The sequence below is a fragment of the Agelaius tricolor genome, unplaced genomic scaffold (assembly GCF_023055355.1).
Source record: "Agelaius tricolor isolate 1412-34295 unplaced genomic scaffold, bAgeTri1.0.p SCAF_40, whole genome shotgun sequence".
Taxonomy (NCBI): domain Eukaryota; kingdom Metazoa; phylum Chordata; class Aves; order Passeriformes; family Icteridae; genus Agelaius; species Agelaius tricolor.
Window position 1 is genome coordinate 3,651,388 of NW_027269300.1, and position 6,810 is coordinate 3,658,197.

A 6,810-nucleotide genomic window follows, 5' to 3' on the forward strand; every position below is an offset into this window, starting at 1 on the left:
TTCTCATGGGAAAAAGAAGTCCTTTCCTTACGGTCTTCAAATGAAATGCAAGGTGGCCTTTGGGGCTCTAAGGACTTGCAGGGTCCTAGTTGCTGCCAGCTTTATGTTTGGAAGAATCCAGCACAGTTTGCAAATTTCTCGCTAGGCACAGCCTGGCTGCCAGGCCAAGTGGCCACAAATGAAGGGCATTTTCCATGGGAAAAATGTCCTTAACCCAGGGTCTCAGTAATATGTTCAAGGTGGCCTTTCAGGCTCTAAGGACTTGCATGGTCCTAGTTGCTGCCAGCTTTAGGTTTGGAGAAATCCAGCAGAATTTTCAAATTTCCTGCTTGGCACCCCACTTTCTGCCAGGGCAAGTTGCAGCACAGGGATACTATTTCTATGGGAAAATGAAGTAATTTCCCCATCATGTGGGTATCAGCAGAGAGGTGAAATTTGGGGCTCTAAGGAGCTGCAGGCTCCTAGTTGCCAGCAGGTTTAGTTTTGGAGAAAATCAGCCAAGTTTGCAAATTTCAGACAGGAAATGAAGCAGATGGCCGGGGCGAGTGGCCCCAAACTGACCCCATTTTCCATGGGGAAAAGAAGTCATGTCCCCAGGGTCTGGGTATAAGATGAAAGGTGGCATCTGGGGCTCTAAGGACTTGCAGGGTCCTAGTTTCTGCAAGCTTTAGTTTTGGAAGAATCCAGCAAAGATTGCATCGCTCTAGCTTGGCTCCCCACTTTCTTCCATGGTGAGTGGCTGAAAACACAGGCCATTTCCCATGGGAAAAAGAAGTCCTTTCCCCACGGTCTTCAAATGAAATGCAAGGTGGCCTTTGGGGCTCTAAGGACTTGCAGGGTACTTCTTACTGGCAGCTTTAGATTTGGAGCAATCCAGCAAAGATTGCAAATTTCTTGCTGGGCACCACCCTATTGGCCAGGGCGAGAGGCCAGAAATGGAGGCCATTTTCCTTGGGGAAAACGAAGTCATTGGCCCAGGGTCTGGGTATCAGATGAAAGGCGGCATCGGGGGCTCTAAGGACTTGCAGGGTACTTCTTAGTGGCAGCTTTAGATTTGGAGAAATCCAGCAAAGATTGCAAATTTCTTGCTGGGCACCACCCTATTGGCCAGGGCGAGAGGCCAGAAATGGAGGCCATTTTCCATGGGGAAAATGAAGTCATTGGCCCAGGCTCTGGGTATCAGATGAAAGGTGGCATCTGGGGCTCTAAGGACTTGCAGGGTCCTAGTTGCTGCCAGCATTGGTTTTGGAGAAATCCAGCAAAGATTGCATCACTCTAGCATGGCTCCCCACTTTCTGCCATAGCTAGTGGCTGCAAACGCAGGCTTTTCCCATGGGAAAAAGAAGTCCTTTCCCCATGGTCTGCAAATCAAATGCAAGGTGGCCTTTGGGGCTCTAAGGACTTGCAGGGTCCTAGTTGCTGCCAGCTTTAGTTTTTGAAGAATCCAGCACGGTTTGCAAATTTCTCGCTTGGCACTGCCCTGCCTGCCAGGCCAAGTGGCCAGAAATGAAGGCCATTTTCCATGGGAAAAATGTCCTTAACCCAGGGTCTCAGTAATATGTTCAAGGTGGCCTTTCAGGCTCTAAGGACTTCCAGGGTCCTAGTTTCTGCCAGCTTTAGGGTTGGAAGAATCCAGCAAAGATTGTATCACTCTAGCTTGGCTCCCCACTTTCTGCCATGGTGAGTGGGTGCAAACGGAGGCCATTTCCCATGGGAAAAAGAAGTCCTTTCCCCACGGTCTGCCAATCAAATGAAAGGTGGCCTTTGGGGCTCTAAGGACATGCAGGGTACTTCTTAGTGGCAGCTTTAGATTTGGAGCAATCCAGCAAAGATTGCAAATTTCTTGCTGGGCACCACCCTATTGGCCAGGGCGAGAGGCCAGAAATGGAGGCCATTTTCCATGGGGAAAATGAAGTCATTGGCCCAGGGTCTGGGTATCAGATGAAAGGTGGCATCTGGGGCTCTAAGGACTTGCAGGGTCCTAGTTGCTGCCAGCATTGGGTTTGGAGAAATCCAGCAAAGATTGCATCGCTCTAGCTTGGCTCCCCACTTTCTGCCATGGTGAGTGGCTGCAAACACAGGCCATTTCTCATGGGAAAAAGAAGTCCTTTCCTCACGGTCTTCAAATGAAATGCAAGGTGGCCTTTGGGGCTCTAAGGACTTGCAGGGTACTTCTTACTGGCAGCTTTAGATTTGGAGAAATCCAGCAAAGATTGCAAATTTCTTGCTGGGCACCACCCTATTGGCCAGGGTGAGAGGCCAGAAATGGAGGCCATTTCCCATGGGAAAAAGAAGTCCTTTCCCCATGGTCTGCAAATCAAATGCAAGGTGGTCTTTGGGGCTCTAAGGACTTGCAGGGTCCTAATTGCTGCCAGCTTTATGTTTGGAAGAATCTAGCACAGTATGGAAATTTCTCGCTAGGCACAGCCTGGCTGCCAGGCCAAGTGGCCACAAATGAAGGGCATTTTCCATGGGAAAAATGTCCTTAACCCAGGGTCTCAGTAATATGTTCAAGGTGGCCTTTCAGGCTCTAAGGACTTTCAGGGTCCTAGTTGCTGCCAGCTTTATGTTTGGAAGAATCCAGCAAAGATTGCATCACTCTAGCTTGGCTCCCCACTTTCTGCCATAGTTAGTGGCTGCAAACGCAGGCCATTTCCCATGGGAAAAAGAAGTCCTTTCCCCATGGTCTGCAAATCAAATGCAAGGTGGCCTTTGGGGCTCTAAGGACTTGCAGGGTACTTCTTAGTGGCAGCTTTAGATTTGGAGCAATCCAGCAAAGATTGCAAATTTCTTGCTGGGCACCACCCTATTGGCCAGGGCGAGAGGCCAGAAATGGAGGCCATTTTCCATGGGGAAAACGAAGTCATTGGCCCAGGCTCTGGGTATCAGATGAAAGGTGGCACCTGGGGCTCTAAGGACTTGCAGGGTCCTAGTTGCTGCCAGCTTTACTTTTAGGGAAATCCGGAACAGTTTGAAAATTTCCTGCTTGGCACCCTACTTTCTGCCAGGGCAAGTTGCAGCACAGGGATACTATTTCTATGGGAAAATGAAGTAATTTCCCCATCATGTGGGTATCAGCAGAGAGGTGAAATTTGGGGCTCTAAGGAGCTGCAGGCTCCTAGTTGCCAGCAGGTTTAGTTTTGGAGAAAATCAGCCAAGTTTGCAAATTTCAGACCGGGAATGAAGCAGATGGCCTGGGCGAGTGGCCCCAAACTGACCCCATTTTCCATGGGGAAAAGAAGTCATGTCCCCAGGGTCTGGGTATAAGATGAAAGGTGGCATCTGGGGCTCTAAGGACTTGCAGGGTCCTAGTTGCTGCCAGCATTGGGTTTGGAGAAATCCAGCAAAGATTGCATCACTCTAGCTTGGCTCCCCAATTTCTGCCATAGTTAGTGGCTGCAAACACAGGCCATTTCCCATGGGAAAAAGAAGTCCTTTCCCCACGGTCTGCAAATCAAATTCAAGGTGGCTTTTGGGGCTCTAAGGACTTGCAGGGTACTTCTTACTGGCAGCTTTAGATTTGGAGCAATCCAGCAAAGATTGCAAATTTCTTGCTGGGCACCACCCTATTGGCCAGGGCGAGAGGCCAGAAATGGAGGCCATTTTCCTTGGGGAAAACGAAGTCATTGGCCCAGGGTCTGGGTATCAGATGAAAGGCGGCATCGGGGGCTCTAAGGACTTGCAGGGTCCTAGTTGCTGCCAGCTTTATGTTTGGAAGAATCCAGCACAGTTTGCAAATTTCTCGCTAGGCACAGCCTGCCTGCCAGGCCAAGTGGCCACAAATGAAGGGCAATTTCCATGGGAAAAATGTCCTTAACCCAGGGTCTCAGTAATATGTTCAAGGTGGCCTTTCAGGCTCTAAGGACTTGCAGGGTCCTGGTTGCTGCCAACTTTAGGTTTGGAAGAATCCAGCAAAGATTGTATCACTCTAGCTTGGCTCCCCACTTTCTGCCATAGTGAGTGGCTGCAAACGGAGGCAATTTCCCATGGGAAAAAGAAGTCCTTTCCCCACGGTCTGCAAATCAAATGCAAGGTGGCCTTTGAGGCTCTAAGGACATGCAGGGTACTTCTTAGTGGCAGCTTTAGATTTGGAGCAATCCAGCAAAGATTGCAAATTTCTTGCTGGGCACCACCCTATTGGCCAGGGTGAGAGGCCAGAAATGGAGGCCATTTTCCATGGGGAAAATGAAGTCATTGGCCCAGAGTCTGGGTATCAGATGAAAGGTGGCATCTGGGGCTCTAAGGACTTGCATGGTCCTAGTTGCTGCCAGCTTTATGTTTGGAAGAATCCAGCAAAGATTGCATCACTCTAGCTTGGCTCCCCACTTTCTGCCATGGTGAGTGGCTGTAAACTGAGGCCATTTCCCATGGGAAAAAGAAGTCCTTTCCCCACGGTCTTCAAATGAAATGCAAGGTGGCCTTTGGGGCTCTAAGGACTTGCAGGGTACTTCTTAGTGGCAGCTTTAGATTTGGAGCAATCCAGCAAAGATTGCAAATTTCTTGCTGGGCACCACCCTATTGGCCAGGGCGAGAGGCCAGAAATGGAGGCCATTTTCCATGGGGAAAACGAAGTCATTGGCCCAGGCTCTGGGTATCAGATGAAAGGTGGCATCTGGGGCTCTAAGGACTTGCAGGGTCCTAGTTGCTGCCAGCTTTACTTTTAGGGAAATCCAGAACAGTTTGCAAATTTCCTGCTTGGCACCCCACTTTCTGCCAGGGCAAGTTGCAGCACAGGTACTATTTCTATGAGAAAATGAAGTAATTTCCCCATCATGTGTGTATCAGCAGAGAGGTGAAATTTGGGGCTCTAAGGAGCTGCAGGCTCTTAGTTGCCAGCAGCTTTAGTTTTGGAGAAAATCAGCCAAGTTTGCAAATTTCAGGCAGGGAATGAAGCAGATGGCCTGGGCGAGTGGCCCCAAACTGACCCCATTTTCCATGGGGAAAAGAAGTCATGTCCCCAGGGTATGGGTATAAGATGAAAGGTGGCATCTGGGGCTCTAAGGACTTGCAGGGTCCTAGTTGCTGCCAGCATTGGGTTTGGAGAAATCCAGCAAAGATTGCATCACTCTAGCTTGGCTCCCCAATTTCTGCCATAGTTAGTGGCTGCAAACACAGGCCATTTCCCATGGGAAAAAGAAGTCCTTTCCCCACGGTCTGCAAATCAAATGCAAGGTGGCTTTTGGGGCTCTAAGGACTTGCAGGGTAATTCTTACTGGCAGCTTTAGATTTGGAGCAATCCAGCAAAGATTGCAAATTTCTTGCTGGGCACCACCCTATTGGCCAGGGCGAGAGGCCAGAAATGGAGGCCATTTTCCTTGGGGAAAACGAAGTCATTGGCCCAGGGTCTGGGTATCAGATGAAAGGCGGCATCGGGGGCTCTAAGGACTTGCAGGGTCCTAATTGCTGCCAGCTTTATGTTTGGAAGAATCCAGCACAGTTTGCAAATTTCTCGCTAGGCACAGCCTGGCTGCCAGGCCAAGTGGCCACAAATGAAGGGCATTTTCCATGGGAAAAATGTCCTTAACCCAGGGTCTCAGTAATATGTTCAAGGTGGCCTTTCAGGCTCTAAGGACTTGCATGGTCCTAGTTGCTGCCAGCTTTAGGTTTGGAGAAATCCAGCAGAATTTTCAAATTTCCTGCTTGGCACCCCACTTTCTGCCAGGGCAAGTTGCAGCACAGGGATACTATTTCTATGGGAAAATGAAGTAATTTCCCCATCATGTGGGTATCAGCAGAGAGGTGAAATTTGGGGCTCTAAGGAGCTGCAGGCTCCTAGTTGCCAGCAGGTTTAGTTTTGGAGAAAATCAGCCAAGTTTGCAAATTTCAGACAGGAAATGAAGCAGATGGCCGGGGCGAGTGGCCCCAAACTGACCCCATTTTCCATGGGGAAAAGAAGTCATGTCCCCAGGGTCTGGGTATAAGATGAAAGGTGGCATCTGGGGCTCTAAGGACTTGCAGGGTCCTAGTTTCTGCAAGCTTTAGTTTTGGAAGAATCCATCAAAGATTGCATCGCTCTAGCTTGGCTCCCCACTTTCTTCCATGGTGAGTGGCTGCAAACACAGGCCATTTCCCATGGGAAAAAGAAGTCCTTTCCCCACGGTCTTCAAATGAAATGCAAGGTGGCCTTTGGGGCTCTAAGGACTTGCAGGGTACTTCTTACTGGCAGCTTTAGATTTGGAGCAATCCAGCAAAGATTGCAAATTTCTTGCTGGGCACCACCCTATTGGCCAGGGCGAGAGGCCAGAAATGGAGGCCATTTTCCTTGGGGAAAACGAAGTCATTGGCCCAGGGTCTGGGTATCAGATGAAAGGCGGCATCGGGGGCTCTAAGGACTTGCAGGGTACTTCTTAGTGGCAGCTTTAGATTTGGAGAAATCCAGCAAAGATTGCAAATTTCTTGCTGGGCACCACCCTATTGGCCAGGGCGAGAGGCCAGAAATGGAGGCCATTTTCCATGGGGAAAATGAAGTCATTGGCCCAGGCTCTGGGTATCAGATGAAAGGTGGCATCTGGGGCTCTAAGGACTTGCAGGGTCCTAGTTGCTGCCAGCATTGGTTTTGGAGAAATCCAGCAAAGATTGCATCACTCTAGCATGGCTCCCCACTTTCTGCCATAGCTAGTGGCTGCAAACGCAGGCTTTTCCCATGGGAAAAAGAAGTCCTTTCCCCATGGTCTGCAAATCAAATGCAAGGTGGCCTTTGGGGCTCTAAGGACTTGCAGGGTCCTAGTTGCTGCCAGCTTTAGTTTTTGAAGAATCCAGCACGGTTTGCAAATTTCTCGCTTGGCACTGCCCTGCCTGCCAGGCCAAGTG